We start from the raw sequence: 17,781 nt of genomic DNA, 5'->3' as shown, positions 1-17,781 counted from the left end.
TTTGAGATTTGGAAGTTTTACTTTGGCCTGGCCAGTGGAAATTAAAAGAAGGAGTGATGATAGGGGATCGCCATGCAACCAAATTATATTTTTAATGCTGTGTTCAATGTTTCTTATGAAGTAAGCATCCATTATGTTCCCTCGAATCTCTTTGCCTAGTTAATAATGGCCTTTAATCTGTGGCTGCAACTAGTTTTGGCGCAAGATAAGTTAACTCTCTAGCATCAGATAGTTTATTTTATCTAAATAGGGTTTGCATTTGCGGGAGAGCCCTACTTTAGTGACAGACAATATAATATGAATTATGTTTCTGTGTGCTCATTGTTTCTTTGTGATGAGAGTACTATAATAAAACCATATATTCTGTACAATATATTACTTTGGCTAATAGTATTGAAAAAGCATATTAAATGTAAATGTCCTTTCAGCATCTGGATGGTGAAGGCAGATTGTCTTATCAAATATCTTTATGCTATTCTGGGAGCCAGTAATATTTAGTGTAGCCGAAGTAGGCGATAGCAATGTATCAGGCAGATGTGATAAAGTTGCAACCAGCAAAAAGGGGTATCAAGGAGGCCAGAGTGATTCTGGGGCTTTGTTAGGTTATTGATTTCACATTGTTTTTAATGAAACAATAAGAATTCTGTTTGAAATCACTCTGGTAATAGATACCTTGTCATCTTGGTCCATAAGTCCTTTCATTTAATTTTAAACTATCTTACTAGCATTGGAGTGTAGTAAGACAAGGTACTGCAAAAACCCATCTTCTGCCTTCCCATCCACCCACATTCCAGTGCACCTCTCTGGGCACATCTCCAGAAGAATTTTGAGCCCCAATGACACTTGGTCCTTAGCAGGACTTGGTAGAGGAAAAATGGCACAATGGGACAAATATTCTTACCTCATGTCTTGCATATGCCATCCTATAACCAAATAGAGATCATATCACAGTCTGAGAGACATAGAAATTCAGGTTTAGTTGTCAGACATCTTCCTGTTTCTCCTGGCCACGTCTGCATCAGGATATTCTAGACAAAAGTGACCCAGTGTTGTCATCCTTACAAGTTCTCACTGTGGCTCCTTTAGCCTAAGGCGAGATGACAAATGTCAATCTCTGCCAGTGTTGGTGGAGTTTTTCAGGCTGTTTTTCTCATTGGCTACTTTAAATGAATACCAGTTTTTGCTGGTATGTTTCTCCTTCCCACTCCCCTTTCATTTTTGTTATTCATTCTAATGTAATTTGAAATGCCCAGCCTCAGACTGTAATCTGGTCAGGAGGTTTGGGAGACTTCCAGCAAGAGCAGGCCATCTGAAAAAGGTCTTTTGGACACAAGAGAATGAGCCTTTATTTATTACCTCATGGATAGCAAAACTGGGAGAGAGCAAGATGGTGCTATGGCCATCCTTTCAAGTGGCAGCTAACTTGGTGAAACGCCCCTGTCCCGATGGTGTGCACAGACTGCTCCTTGGATAGTCTCCCTGCTGTCCCTGGCTGCTGGCTCTCTAGACAAAAAACAACAAGCATAACATAACACGCAGAGACAGTGTCAACAGAAACCCACTCTAGGAGCCTCGCTTTGGGAAGTGGACTGGATTTACAGTCCACACAAAGGCTTTGGGAAGGTTTCATTGCCCACGGCCCCACACCTGACACTGTGACGCCTACCCATGAGATGGAACGTGTGGCTTGTGAGGCATGAATCACCTATTTCTTCTATGATTCCTGAGGGAATTGCTCCATTTCCCCATGCACTAAATGAAGATTGTTATAGACTAATGAACATTGAACTTTGCAAAGAGTCACCTGGGTTTAAATGCTAGCTTTATAACCTTAGAAAATTATTCTCTCTACTCCTCAGTTTCTTCATTGATAAACAGAATAACAATATTTCCCTTCCTGATTGTGGTGATCAGATGAAGTACAAAGATGTATCATTGAGAAAAATATCAAAATGTTCATACCAATGTAAAGTTTGGTATGTAGAGCTAATGAAACCACAAATGTGAATGTGCTTGAAGAACATGGAAGCACTATGGAAATGTAAGATAATATTATCATTAATATTATTATAATTTCCCAAATATTAGGTCATTTATCTTCACAACAGTAAAAGGTGGTGATCTGCACCCCCAGGTTCAAGACTGGGCCTACCACATTCAGAGGTTCTGCTGCAAGTAGGAGATGGTTCGAGTCTGCCCCTCCACTTCCCAGAAATGTTGCAAAACAATTCAGTTAGAGATGGCATAAGGTTAGAGACTATCACAGTTATTACAGATAAGCAATTATCTTGGATATTTAATCTTCCTGTGTTGTGAGTTTTGAAGGAAGGTTGAGAAAAAGTCAAAAGTTTGTGATAGTCTGCAGTTCGGTGGTTGCAAGAGAACATTGATGAAGTGGGACCTGACAGCCCTCACCAGTCAGACCAAAGCCAGTGTCCAGCTGCATGATTTCTTCAGAATGTGGAGACATTAGCTTTTCTATAGTTAGTAGCCAGAAGGATTTTCAGTCAATGTAGGTGCTTCATCCTGACACATAAGTCTGCCTAAGACTTGTGTGTATAAAGAAAGATAATTAGTATCTTTAGGAAGCAGAGGTAGAGAGAGGAAAAATGAAAGGAATCACAAACTCTGTGGCCCAGGCATATTTGTGCTCTTTGTCACTAATATTTAACCCAGGAAGTGGCTTCATTGACTGTCGTGTGATTGAAAATGATTGTGGAAGACTGTGACCATGCCATCTTTTTTTTTTAAGGTTACACTGCATTTCCTCAAACCAGCCAATTTGAAACCCATCACAATACCATCTACAGAGTGAACACCCAACATTTTGTGATACCCAAAGAAACTTGCCAGAATATTGGACACTTACTCTCAAAGTGGAAGGCCTTTGGAGTACACACCATCTAGGTGATGGGCAGCATACACTAGGGCCTGTTTCTGGCAGCCTTTTGGGTAACTTGAATCACGATGGTACAGCAGTGCTCTGAGATCCAGATGTCAATCAGAATTGCCTGGCATCTGCAAATTGCCCAGGTGTCTTTGTAACACAGATCACAGGCCTATTTGTGTGGAGACTTAGAGAGTAAAGAAACAGAAAGTGGAAGCTGCTGAAGATCTGTGAGCCTCTGCATCCTCATCTGTAAAATGGGCTAGAGCTTTTTGAGTCCCAGAAGTGTGAGAAATTAATGAGATTATGTAGGTTAAGCCTTATTCTGGCTCAGAGGAGGCACTCAATAAAAGGTAGTAATATTTACTATGAGGAAGCATATGGAAAAGGGCCCTTCGTTCTGTCTGCCACCTACTTCAAGCCTTTGAGGCATTTCTGTAGTAATTGGTTGCTAGGGCTCGGCATCTTTCTGTGGAGAAATACATTTTTGTGAAAGGGCTCTGAGGTGGTGGTGCGAGGCATTTATTAGTGATCTAAGGCAACATAAGTTGCCTCTGGTGTTTATTGACCGTTTCTAGCTGGAGGCACAGAAATGCACAGGCACTAAAGGGTGAGTTACTGTTGGTTGCTACTCTCTGGACCAACAGGGACTTGGCGAGCTCTTGGAGGACAGAGTGTCTTGCATCAATCAACACTGACCCCTCTGGCTGAATATGTACAGGCATAAAGAGGCTCCTAAATTAGCCTCTGTTCTCCTTAGCTGGATGAATGAAGATGAAATGCAATCCCTGGAGTGGGAGCAAATGTATGTGTGGTGGAGGATTGAGCTGTACTCTGGAAATTCAGGCCCATCCCTTTCTGCTCAAAACAAATCTGAAATGCTTTTATTTTTTATGGGTCTATTAAAGTATTTATATTTAATAAATTGACATCATAAGAGAGGAGGAGGGAAAGGGAAGGTTGAGGGGAGAGAAGAGAATGGACAGAGGGAATAATACTCAGAACTACTTGTTTGAAAGAATGAATTAAAACAGAGCAGGGGCGGCTTAGGACTAATGCCAACATTTTTCCAAAGAGTATATTGATGAGATGAGCTAATGCTCTGGGCAGAGGTGTAAGGTGTGGTAATAGCCAGCTGATCAATTTTTAATAGCACCTAGAAAAATGTTGTTTTTCAGAAAATGCTCCTTTGAATATTAATTAAGCTAAGAATGTCAGAGACCTGGCTAAACCACATAAAAGTCTGAAATCATATAAAAGTTGCCCTTCCAGGATATGGTGAGGGTGCTCTACAAATAATGCTCTTGTTTTTGAGAAACATTAGCATGTATCTGGGGATTTTCTTCTCTTTCCTCCCTAGCTATAATTTCTCCTTTGGTTAAAAAAATAGGAGGAAAGGGAAGGACTCTCCAGGTGAAAGCATACCTTTATACATACTCACATTTTCCAAGTTTTCTATATGGTCCAATGGCTTTCATTTCATTGCTTGTTTGAGAGCTATTGGTACTAAAAATGCTAGTAATAAATACTAAACCCATGAACTGGACACTCTGTGTTAAGAAATTTCCTTTGCTTGCTTTCTATGATGCATCATCAGACCAGTACACTGAATACTGTTCCAGATGAGCATGTGACAGAACCACACCCAGCAGCCTGGGATCTTCTGAGAGCCAAGTGAGCCAGAAAATATGGATAACTCAGAAAGTATGAATAACTCAACACAAACCCTGCTTCTGAAGAAGCAAATCCAGAAGCTTGGTAGGCATCTGTTCATGTACAAATAGGTCACCTGTACACACACTTGAACTATGAAGAGCCATGAGAAGTGTTTCTTTCTTAAAGTTTCCAGACTCTCTCAGGATTATCTTCCTTAGGGGAACAGATTGTGAACCTTAGAGGCTTGTGGTGGCCTGGATAAGCTTGAGGATTCCCTTCTTGTTCATAATAACAATTAGCATTTATGGGGCACTTAATAAGTGCCAGATGCTATGGTACACACTTCACATATATTAATGCATTTTAGATCTCTGAAGAACCATATGATATAGGGCCTACTACAATCCTTGTTTACAATGAGAACTTAAAGGCAAAAAAGGTCAAGCGATTTCTCCAAGGTCTCTACAAAAGCTGGAGCTGAGATCTGAATCTGGACTCTTAACCATGCTTATTCGGCCCGGGGGTTACAATGGGGAACCTGGAAAGTGAAGATGGACTCTGCCAACAAATTGTATCTGGGGAGAAGCCTTCTAAAGCAGTCCAATTACAGAGAACACTCTTAGAATTTCTTCTGGGATCTCTAATTTTTCCCTCTCAAACAAACAAATAAAATCCAAACAAATTCTAGAGACAGTCTCTAGATTTAAAGACCCATACTTGAACAACAATTAAAAACATACAAAAAATTGTAGATACAAAAAAATAAAGTTTTCCTAATTAGGATTCACTTCTAGGACAGTTCTTAATGGTGTAGATACGGGATCTGGACTTGGGGTTCTCACCTCCAAGACCAGTAGCTCCAAGGTCCCTCTGCTCTGTTGGAATAGGTGCTTGCTCTTTGTAGCAGCGAACAACACAGAGAAATGTCAACCCGAAGGGGTGTGCCATGTTGCGACAGACCTGCGATTAACTTCACAAAAGTGTGAGCATTCATGAATGCTGGACGATGACTCCATTTACTTCTGTTTGCAAATTTATTTAGGAAGAACTTTTGAAATTTATGTTATGCAAAGATACAATCTAGTTTCTCCTTTTGTGTCTCTCCCTCCTCACCCCCACCTGTCCTTCCTCCCACCACCAATATCACCATGTGCTTTAAAGTCCTTTAAAGTTTTCAAAGTGCTTTCCTATGCATACACCATTCTTTATGTCAGGTCAGGGCGAAATTTCATTGCGTTTGGCCAAAGGCCATTTTGAAACTTTAAGAGAAAAAAGGAGACACAACACAATCTTTGAAATAAAGGGATTAAAACAGAAAACTATTAAAGTTAGAAAGGATTTATGAGTTAAAATATATTCTCTATTAAAAAATACATATAAAACGGGACTGACTGACCAAATAACATGTTTTACAAAACAGTTGGGATTTAAAAAAAAAACAATGAAAAGATACAAATTATTTAAAATAGCATTTATGTGTCTTTGATTTTAAACAGTCAAAAAAATACTCATCACAGAAAAATTGAAGGATATGAAAAATGAAAAATAAAAACTATAAACGTTCATAATCTCATTACACAGAAAAAACCCTATGATTGTGTTAAGAGTACAATCCTTTAGTCTTAAGTAACCCACTCACACACATACTGTGGAGTTGGAAACTTCTTCATGCTATGCTCAGATATGCTGAAAATCAATGGTGCCTTCTAATTTCTAAAAACTCTGATCTTGCCTACGTGATTCAACTTTCCTGAATGGAAAAAAACAACTTATTATCCATTAGCAATGTTTCAGTCACTTCTGGTTTGTAAGTCTCCTTTAACTTTACCTTTTAAACTATTCAAAGTATGATGGTTTATAGAGTCTTTTAAAAAATAAGCCTCTAAGCCCTGGCTGGCGTAGCTCAGTGGATTGAGCTCAGGCTGCGAACCAAAGCATCGCAGTCAGGGCACATGCCTGGGTTGCAGGCCACGTCCCCAGTGGGGGCCACGTGAGAGGCAACCACACACTGATGTTTCTCTCTCTCTCTTTCTCCCTCCCTTACCCTCTCTAAAAATAAATAAATAAAATCTTTTTTAAAAAAATAAGCCTCTTTAAGAAATTGCTCAATCTTTTAGATTGCTCTCCTACTTCTACTTTTCTTTTCCTCAAAACCATGTCTCAGTGTCTGAAAGACGAGGCTATAGCTAACATCAACTTCAACTTAAAATGAATTGTAAAAAGGCAAAAATACTCATTCTTCTGTGATGTCCAATGTAAAAAGACCTCCCTTTCTCTAGACCAATAAGGCCTTACAAGAAAGCAGATATTTGTGCACAACTTTCTCCACCCCAAGGGACATCCCCGCAGAGAGGCTTGCTCTGTCTTCCTGGGAACAGAGGAAAGGAGTGCTTGAGTCCTTGTCCTATCTCTGGCCCCACAGATCTCTGCAGCAATGTCTTCCTCCACCTGGCTGCTCTTTGCCCACAGATGTTAACAGCAGGTTTGACTTGGGACCTGCTCTCTTATTTTTTGGTCAGTGCTCTCAGAAATCCTCCAGATGCCTCCCACTCATCCCAGCTTTTGCTGATGCATTTGAGCCTGTGCCACACAGTGTACCAGCCCCAGTCCTGGAAAGTCCTCCCAGAGTGACTGCTGAGGAGGTACTTTGTCCTTTAGCACAGGGGGTTTAGCATGTTTAGCATGTGTCCATGCTCAACACACTGTGCTCAACTCAGCCCTCCTGAATCTTCTCTTTGGGGGACATAACGATATTTTGGGGTCTTGCCCATGCCACGTGGAAGTGAGAACAGCTTATAGAATGTAAATTCTCCATCTTCCTCTTCCTACCTAAGTGGCACCACTGGGTTCCTTTTATGTGGCCATCCCCCATTATGCATGTAATTGAGATTATTTCAGTTTCTGCCTGAATTAATGGAATTTACAGAAATTAATTCAATTGTTAAATTAATGGAAGATCAAAGGAATAAAGGAAGAGGTTTCAAGAAGCTTTTGTAAATTTGCAACATACAGTCTACATCTTATTCCAAGCTCACACTTCTTCTTCATAAAGAACTTGAGCCTGTGTAGAAGAGTTATACCTTTTGAGTCCAAAAGAATTTTCAAGGGGATCATTTGGTTCAGTGATTTTGGCTTCTGTTAACTTCATATCTGTTATCTAGGACAACTTTTGGTGAAGGCCAGTGAACAGCAAGATAAATGGAACCAATTTTAGCTATGACTTACAAAGTTGATTGAAAGTTTGCATTTCCACTCAAATTCTCACTTATTTACTTATTATTATTATTTTTCTAAAAACAGCCCTCTCTGCAATTGTCAGGGAGTTTGAACATGGGTTTTTGAAACTTACACAAAGTGAAACAGCAGAATCTTCAACATTAAGAAGGTAAGAGGTTTTCTAGTAGTTAATTAAAAGAGCAAGAATTGTGGAACTTAATTATGTTTTTAAGGTGGGAGTTAGCTAGCAAGAGGTGCAGGAGAGACTGCAGTGGGCCGCCTGTAGATGGAGTCTGACTTTTCAGGGCTCTGCCTACCCTCAGACTGTGACTTGCCACATTTTTGAAAGACTGTACCTAAAGTCACATGTTTGTTAAAAAGATATTTAATAATTCAGTTAGAATGACATCAATACATATCTTCCTAGTGGATTTTTATTTTTCTCTTGTTAGAAGTATGAAACTCAGACAGGCCACGCCTGCATACTAAAAGGTAAAAGAGAAAGATTTTTTTTCAGTGTGTTCCGCAGCATGGTTAGACTTGCTTCTGGACACATCAGCTGTCATGTGGGGAAAACATAGAAACACCTTCGACATACTAACTTTAGCTGGTATTTATAGACTTATTTTTCCAGTCCAATGTCCCAAGGCCTTTATTTTCCCTCCTTTAATCCCCGCAACAAAGCCATGAGATAGGTACTTATACCTGTTTTACAAATAATGGAAACAGCCTCAGTGACAGGCAGTAACTTGTGGGAGGTCTTACAGCCAACGAGTGGGATTCTACCCCAGCATTTATGATTAAAAGACCATCCTGATGTGCTACCTCCCTTTCCTGCACTATCCTACCCAAGTTATTAGGGAGATCAAATAGAACCATGTATATAAAAGTAAGAGCTATTTCCAACTAGGCAGATTCTTTACAAGGTATTTCCCCCATCTCTATTTTCACATTATGTCTTTTTGCACTATTGATAAAAATATGTAAAGGAAGACAATGGTAAATAACAATTTTTAAATGTATTGACTATGAAAGAATTTAAAAAGGAAGAAAGAATATATTCATGGTATCTGCTTATTTATGTAATTCTTTGATTTTTTTCTTTGGTTTCTGTCAGAAGAATTATGAAATTATTTATAGTATGCATATTAGAACTTGTGATTGGGAAGGAATTTCCTATGACTTGCTACAATTTGTATCTCAGTTAATAAGATATGCAGCAGGGTTCCTATTAATGTGTCCCTTGAAAGAAATGTCTGGGACATTACACGTTCTCCTACTAACATTGCTTTGTTCAAAAAGGATATTCATGGATGAGAAACAAGTTCTGGTCAGGAAATATTGGAATAAGATTTGTTACTAGAAAATGGACTCTGCACAGCCCTGCAGGATGGGAGGAAATGGTTGGAGAGATAAAAAGCGAAGGGAAGATCAGTATCGTAAGAGACAAACTTTTACATGTCATAGGTACAATTTAGTCCCCACAAATGTGAGAGATTTAAAACTAGAAAGTGGCCATAAAACAAACAATTTTGGGGATATGCATTTATTTCATATATTTAATTAACTAAATATTTTTCAGCTATCTTCAACAATGCCCTCTACTAAATCAAAAAACTTCCAAATCAACCACATGGACTCTTGAACCCCTGGCCTTGGGGCCCCTTATCTGGTCTAATCCATCACCTACAAGACATTTTCTTTTTTCGGGTCTCTAAAGTGCTCCAGACTGCCGACCCTTCGTCCTGTCGCACCCTCGCTGTGGCAGGCCTCATCCTGTCCTGCTTCTCTCTTTACCATGCGATTTGGTCTTGTTTTTACATTTTAGACTTTCTTCACTCGCTTTTTAATTTCTCTCTACTGACTCTGAGTACCTTTCAAAAAAAAAAAAAAAAACAGGCACTTTCAACAAGTGGACAAACTACTTCCAGCAGTAGGTTCTGCTTTTCTCTTTCACAGAATAATCGCTGTTTTGTGCCTTCTGCCATTTCATTACTTTTCTGGAGATTGTGGTAAGGTGTGTGTGCTACATACTCTGAGAGCCTTTGAGGTCTCTACAACTTCTCTTTTCTCTTTTCCATTAGTACTAGAGTGTATATCTGGCCATCCATGTAATTTTCTTTCTAGGACACACTGATATTTATTTTTATTTTTTTCTGTGGGTATAAACATAAACAAAACAAGTTGGGGAAAACTTTTCTTCTATTGTTATCCCCTTCTTTATCTTCTGTTTCAAATTTCATTCTTTATCATCCCTCAGTAGCATTTAGATGTCCTACTTTTGTATTCTCATGATGTATTGTTCAATTGTAGAACTTATTTTAAAACAATGTAGTCAGATTTCTTGTCTTTGTTTCCAAAAGACACCTTGGTGGCAAGAACTGTCTCACTAGAGCCTTATATCCTCGGGTTTTAGCACCATAGTACCTCGCAGGAGCTGGGTCACAGCAGATAGAAACTAACCTGTTCTGTGGAATCCCTGCCTTACATGAAGGGTGGAATATCTGGGTTAAAGAAAGGATTACTAAGAAAGAGTATAAGAATGTAAAATCGGGTTGATTTGGAGAATGTAGAAAGCTAAAATCAAGTTCTACTACTATTATCTGTAGAGTTCCTGCCTTTTCACCTGTAGAAAGAGAATACCATGTTCTCCGAGGCTGACCCCAAAGGTGCAACCAAACTCCTTCCAAGTTAGCGTTTTTAGCAGACTGAAGAATGAAGCAGAGACCTGCCTTATTTGCTGATGTCCTTTTAGTATCTCCCATAACTAAGGGCGAAGTGGGGTATACAGGCTTCTATGAACTTTGAGAGTCAATTCATTTGAACATACATGTATGGTCAATTCATTTGAACATACATGTATGAGAGCCCACTTGGTGCTGGAGCTGCAGATTTAAAGACAACTGGGGCATTGTCTCATTCATTCTCTTCCCTCAGCTGGATTAACTATTCTGGTCACTACAGCTCTCTCTGTGTCAGACATTCCCGACACCACTCGAGGAGGTCTTTAATACTTTCTTGTGAAGAACTCTGCATGGCTTCTGTTCCTGTAGGTATGCCATCCATTTTCCTTTGCCCACTGTGAATTTAACCTTAAGTGTTCAGTAGATGATATACTCAAATAGGATTCTAATAGATAATGTTAATTGGCAGTTTACCATATATTATATTTTTAGTTCTTTATTTTGAAATATGTATTGTTCCTAGAATGTTTCTGTCCACTGAAATACATGCATGAACTAGATAGAAAGTATTCCATTTTCAGAGCTTACATTCCCATGGGGGTAGACAATAAGCAAACACATAAATTGCATTAGTCAGCATGTATTCTACAATAATGCTATGAGGCAGACAACTCTAAATGCTCTGAACTGAAACACCAAACATCCGCTGGCTCTATAGCAGTTCTGCAGGTAGTGGGGAAGGTGACTCCTCTTAGCATGGATTAGCTTATCTTGGCTCAAAACTGTCCATTGGGATCAGACCTGTTCCACTTGTCTCTGGTTTCTCCCTGGACCAGTGGTTATCTGGGGGCATGCTCTCTTCACAGGGAATGGCAGAAGTGCAGAGAATGCACCAGATCATGACAACAAGTCTAAAACTGCTTCAGACCCATTTCTTTAACCAAGACCCATGCCAGGCCCCACAAGAAAGGATCAAATAAGTATTTTTTCATTCATAGTGGGAAGAACTGCAAGTTATATGGGAAACAGTGTGAATGCATAATTTTATAACTGGAAGAAAATGAGGAATTGAAAATAACAGTTCAATTTATCTACCACAGTCTGTCATCTTAGTCATGATTATTCAGAATCCTCTGCATATGGGATATACTCACTGGAATTCCCAAAACCCCACAAAGTCTCACCCACCAGGTTCAAAGCCCAGGATCTCATGATCCAGGTCTAGATGGAACTGTTCTTGATGTAGACTTCCATGAACTAAAAGATAAATTATTTGCCCCTACACATCTAATATGCAAGGTTGGAATAGGGATGGAATAAACAGATTAAACAGTTATACTCAACAAGTGAAAAAACTGAGAGAAACATAGAAGTCACTGGTTATAACAATTTTGAAATTCTGTTGAGCAAATTTTGCCTGGACCCCCTACAAAAGGTTGGTATATACTTTGGTTAAGCCCTCGTTCTGCACCTGATTAGAGCTGACTATCAATTTCCTCTTTGCTCTGCTCTTGGAACTCCCTTTTGCATCTTTGGCTTTTCTGATGAGTACTGAGGAATATGCTCTTCTTGGTAACTGAGAAGATTTCTCAGCCTGCTTCCTGCCTGTAAAATTTTAGGGGCCTAGAGATCTTTATATATCTCAAACAGACATAGCTTTTTAAAATCTAGGCTGGTGGCAATTCTTTCAATACAACTCTCTCAAAAACTTCGTGGTTTTCTATGTATTTTTCCAGACAAGTATATGTGCCAGTTCCTTGCCCCACAATTCTTTTAGAGACATGTTCCTTTATAGATATAAGTGGAGGTACTCTCCATGTGTCAGTCATGGTATGAGCGAGTTGTACTCTCAGTCTTCTTAATATTTTCAAGGGTCTTAACAAAGGATGTAACAAACACTTGGTAATTTTTATCTTTATGGCATTATCCAAATGGCCACCCCTTTATATAGAAAGAAATGGTTTAATTTTTCAAACTTACAATTCCCAGAACTTCTGAGTTTTTTCATGTCCCCTACACCTGCTTTTAAACCATTTTTTTTTAGCCAACATCATGTTTTTCTTGTAGAAACTTATCAAATGTAGGCAATAGCAGCTAACTCATACTATGGCTATTTTGCCTCAAAAACTTCTCCACCCAATGCTATAAGTACATTTAGTACATTTTTTGCCTTCTAGGTTATTACAGTCGATAGTTGTACATTTTGCTACCATATAATATGGACTGTCATTGTTCCAGCTTCTGATTATAGTTTTGTAGAGTTTCTCTTTACTCTCTATGTGAGCCCAAACCAGAAGACACATATTTTAAGTTTGTTGACAGAAGCAGCATATTTCTGGTATAATTTATATATTAATTAGCAATTGGCATAATTACAATGAATGACAAGCTTCATGCACAAGTCCAACTCTCAACAGCTCAAGCAAGTGTTTGTGTTTTTGGTGATGGTCCCAGGGGTAGGCAGAAATAGCAATAGTTCAGGTCATGGGGCAACTTAGTTCTTGGCCTCTGAATATGTTCAGTTCTGTTCTAAGAGTGTCTTCATTTTTCTCTAAAAAGTGACTACTTACAAGATGTATTTCCTTGTAGGGAATGGGAAGAGCACCAGGATGTAAGCAAGACACACAACATACATAAAGTCTCTGTCCTCCTCAGACCTACCATTATTTAGTGGACCAATGCAAGTCACATGGCTAAACCTAACATCAATGGGGTAAGGATTCAATTATTTTCTACCCATAGTCACTTGTCACATGGCATGTATATTATAGCAGGGAAGGAGTCAGAAATTGAGAGCAGTTTAACTTGCACACATGCAAACAAGAAAATACCAACTAGTATATATGCTGTGAAGTAGTAAAAAACAGAATAGTGCTTAGAGAATGCTTAGAAAGCTATTAAGCATGTTTTCTTGGAAATGACACTTAAACTTGAGGCTGAATGCCTTCCAGGTAGAGAAACCACACAGTGCAAGGACCCAGAAGTAAGGATAAACTCAGGGTGATGGAGGAAATGACAGAAGACCATTGGGAGGTGAAATCAAAGAAGTAGGCAGAGGCCAGATTATTTGGACCTCTGTTATTAGCACTGTTATATGTAATATGCTAATATATAACAGAATTTCAGATGATTATTTGTCAAATGCTGAAAAGTGATTTTTGGTGAATTCTACTCATTGTCATGATAACCCATAAGTAGGATAGCTAAATTCTATGAGTCTGGAAACTTTTATACAAATTGAATTGCATAACCAACTCTAAATAATTTACCTTTTCAGTGGTTCTTAATGGTGTATTGTCCTGCTAAGTTGTTTCAATGGAAACACCAGAAAATACCAAGAATTCTTGACTTGAGAGATACTTGCTGAAATACTGAAGAGATGAAATGGTGGCCTCTGAAACTACTTGGTTTCTTAATAATTCCAGGTATTTCTTTCCCCCTGGGCTCCTTAGAGCTAAATGGAAATATAAAGGTGGTAGAACCTTCTTTCCCCCCTTAGTCTCACTCTTGGGAAAAATCTCTTATTCTTTTGATCCCTAGAGGGTTTTCTAGATCTAAAATAGCAACAGCTCTGATTGTTGGTGATACCTTTTCCTGGGGAAGTCTTTGCTGGTGCTACAGATGGAGAGCCAACTCTGGGCATAAATCCCAGAGGTACAGCCCATGACAGGCCACACCCCTGGGAAGTTCACTATGAATCGGGCTGTAGAATAAGTTTAGATGGAGCACTGTCGTGGCCACAAATAGTGCACTTACATGCAAAGTCAGTTAAAAGTATCTCCAAATTTCACTAAATTATAAATATAAAGATGCTAAACACTGAGAAGCCCTAAACCATACCATCTTGATCACTTTCTAGAAATGATCATGGATCTTTGTCCTATGTGAAAAACTTTGTTAAAAATTGACATTTAATTGACCAGATTTTCCTTTGTCATCATCTTTCTATGGACTTCAGGAAAATAGTTATTGTCTCTTCAAACATATGAAGAAAATGTATCAAAACCAGTGATACGGAGAAGCTGCTTCTCTCCTTAGGCCAAAGTAACACCTGTGCAGGTGTGCCCCTGACTTCTATTGAGAATGACCAGCTGAACAGGTGAAATACACATCTGTAAGTTTGCACTGCAGCATCTTGTAGCAAAAAAAGGGGGCTGTGTCTAGATGAATCAGAATGTGCTGGCTGGCACATGATGTGGCTTTTCAGAGAAATAGCAGCAACATGGTTGATTCACACACACTTATTTGTTAGAGGACTTCAAAACAGTGAGCAGAGATCAGTTACACATTGCCACCTGTTTTATATGCTGTGCTTCTTTTTTTCAGATGGGACCCTGAGGTCATTAGCACTGAGGCAGCTCATTGCCTGTGCAGCTCTTGTGCCACAAGGTAGGACAGGAATCCCGCCAGGAGGAGGACTTGGGTCCTTGCTCCTAAACAGCCCCGTTGGACGCCAGCTGCCAGCACTGCCCAAAGAGGGGAGCATGCCTCCTGGCTTGAAGAAAGCTGTTTCAGCCTATGACAGTGGCAGGTTACAACCTACAGGATGGTTCAATCAAAGGCATTGCCTTGTTCTGTCCTCTGTGCTATTGTATGTTGGAACACATGCTGCTAGGAAACAAAGAGGACACACGTTTATTTTCAAGCGTAGGACTTTGGAACCACTTGGGAAGAATATTCTTGATTGAGAACCAAAACATTTCATGATGCTTAACAAACCTGCAAATTGAAAAATCAGCATCAGCCCATGCAGCCGGGAGGCTGGAGAAAGACCTATATACCCTGAAATAAAATTTTTTTTCAAATATTCCTTAAATGATATTTGTGTGCATTTGCAAAATTACTGCTTTCTGAATCAATGTGTCAAGCTGTTTTCATTTGAGAACGTGTGTTGGGCCGTTAGACAATACCTCAGCCCGCCGCCGCCCATGGCATACCTGGCCGCGTGGCATAATGGGCAGTCCCGGGAAGAAGCCGCCGCAGCTCAGTCAATGCCTCCATAATAATATTTAAAAATAAATGATATGCATCATTAAATCACTGAGGATGACTAACTCAATTTTAGTAAAACCCACAACTCGAGCAATCACAGTTACAGCTCTGATTTGAATATTTTCACTTTTACCTGAGCAGCCAGTGGGAGCCAGTCAAGCAGATTCGCGTCCAGGCTGGACTCTCAGAGGGGCAGGAAGGAGCCTGTGATTATGTAGTTACAGTAACTGGATGCCTCCTGTCCGCCTGGGCTTTTCAGACTTTTCCTTCCTCCCTTCTTGCCTTCTTATTTACATATCACAGGCATCCTCTTTGTAAAGTTATTTTAAATAATTTATTAGATTGATCTTTTTAAAATTCTACCCTGGCTAAATGTCATAAGGAGAAAAAAAAAAGTCTTCTAAACTTATTTAAAGGTTTCTACTGGAGTAGGCCAGTTACCTGCTTCACTGCTGATATTCTAAAAATACCTCCATGTCCATACTATTATCCATTCTTCACGTCCAATTGCTCTGTTATGGTAATAGTCAGAAGCACACCATGCAGTAATTACTTACAGCTGACTGAAGAAAAGAATATTCAACTCCCCCACTGTTCCACTAGAAGGTCTTTATGCACTATTAACTCATTCCTGTTTATTAATACTCTACTGGTAATTCAGACTGCTGCCTCTTAGGTTTGTAATAGGAGGACTATTAAACAGCAATTACTGACCATATGGGTTGGTGAATATTTGTTGTTTTTTTTTTTTTTGGTGGGCTTCTTGTCCCCTCCCCCTTTCCAATTTGATTTTTAAGAAGCCATATTACAACATAGCAAAAGTAACATCACATCTGCATGATATTAACAAGCCAAGCCTGGCAGTATTTCTCCCTTAGAAAATGTGGATTTATTCTTGGATTATCATTGCTGGCGTAGGGAGAAAAGATCATGGAAGAAATAGGAAAATGTGGAAGATAGTTCATATGTGGGAAGCCCCCTCCTTTGGAAGAGATCCACTTATGTTCCCTTAGGCATGCCGTAGGTCATTTCCTTTTACTGCCTCTGAGAGGGCACTGACCCACCCTCAACTTCTGAAAAACAAGCATACCTATCGAGGAACCCCAATATAATACCATTTTTCCCTTTTAAGTTCCCTGCAGCTTTTAAAAACGGTCACTTTAAAATTTAACATTTAGTAAATTCATCTCTCCAAGAGCAGGTATATGAACCCTGGGAGATGGCAAGAAGCTCCTTCTGGGAGAGGGATAGTGTGAGTAATGGGTTCAAGTGAGGCAAGCAGGTGGTAAATGATGATTATGGTAATAATAATGTGTAGCTCTCTCACAGGTAGTGAGCTCAAAGCACATGGCAAACATTAAACACTTTTAAATAGAGATGTGCCTTTGAGATAAACAAGGGCCCCAGAGTGGGATTTCCTTTGGAAGGCGATAGGTTGAGGTCCAGAGCAGGTAAGTCACTTGGGCAGCAACCTCCAAGGAAGTGGTGGCAGAGGCGGGGTGCCTGGGCTTTCTGACAGAGCCAGCTTTTGCTCTGATGCAGTTGGTCCTTGGGGCTTGCCTTCCACTTTCTCCCCTTTCCCTTGAGGAATCATTTGCTTTTCAAGTCCAAATACTTTTAGCCTTTCAAGAAACAGATTCCAACCTCTGAAAACTCCAATCTTGCCCCAATCTCACCCTTTCCATCTTGCCAAGCAAACTTAGTGCTTACCTGTGGCAGGTGGTTGTAGCTAATTTAGCACTCTTTCTTTTTTACCTGCTGGTGTTACCTGCTGAACCCTCAGATCCACTCTGAATCCTTGAAGACAGAAACCATATTTTTAAACTTTTCTTCTATTTATTCTTGCACCTAGTTTGGTAATGGATGCTCAGTTGGTGTTAAATACAGGTTGGAAGAATTCAGTGGAAATATATAAGGGAAAGGGGACATCAGTCCCTAAGTTTTCTTACCCTATGGAGATGTAGGACTATGGTTGGGGGGTTAAGTATGGAAAAACAAAAACAAATAAAAAATAAACAATAACAACAAAATAATAAATCTCAGCACAGAAACAGAACAGTACCAAGCTAAAGGATAGCATGTAATTGATGTTCAGTGAATTCAATGGAATAAACTTGTTAAATTAGATTCTCATAAGATCCCAGAGCCTGTTCACAGTGGGTCTAAGCAACAGGGAAAATTTCAAGGAATGTATTTCATCTGTGACCTTCTGATTTGAACTAGAATACTGCATTGCTTTATGGCTTAGGGCAGAGGTGGCAAACACAAGGCCCGCGGGCCGAATCTGGCCCTCCATCTTGTTTTATCCAGCCTGGCACCTGCTTTCTACCCAACAGCAGCGCCGAG

This window comes from Phyllostomus hastatus, unplaced genomic scaffold, assembly GCF_019186645.2.
Source record: "Phyllostomus hastatus isolate PE091 unplaced genomic scaffold, TTU_PhHast_1.1 phas_scaffold_78, whole genome shotgun sequence".
Classification (NCBI taxonomy): domain Eukaryota; kingdom Metazoa; phylum Chordata; class Mammalia; order Chiroptera; family Phyllostomidae; genus Phyllostomus; species Phyllostomus hastatus.
Note: the sequence above shows the minus strand (reverse complement) of the source record.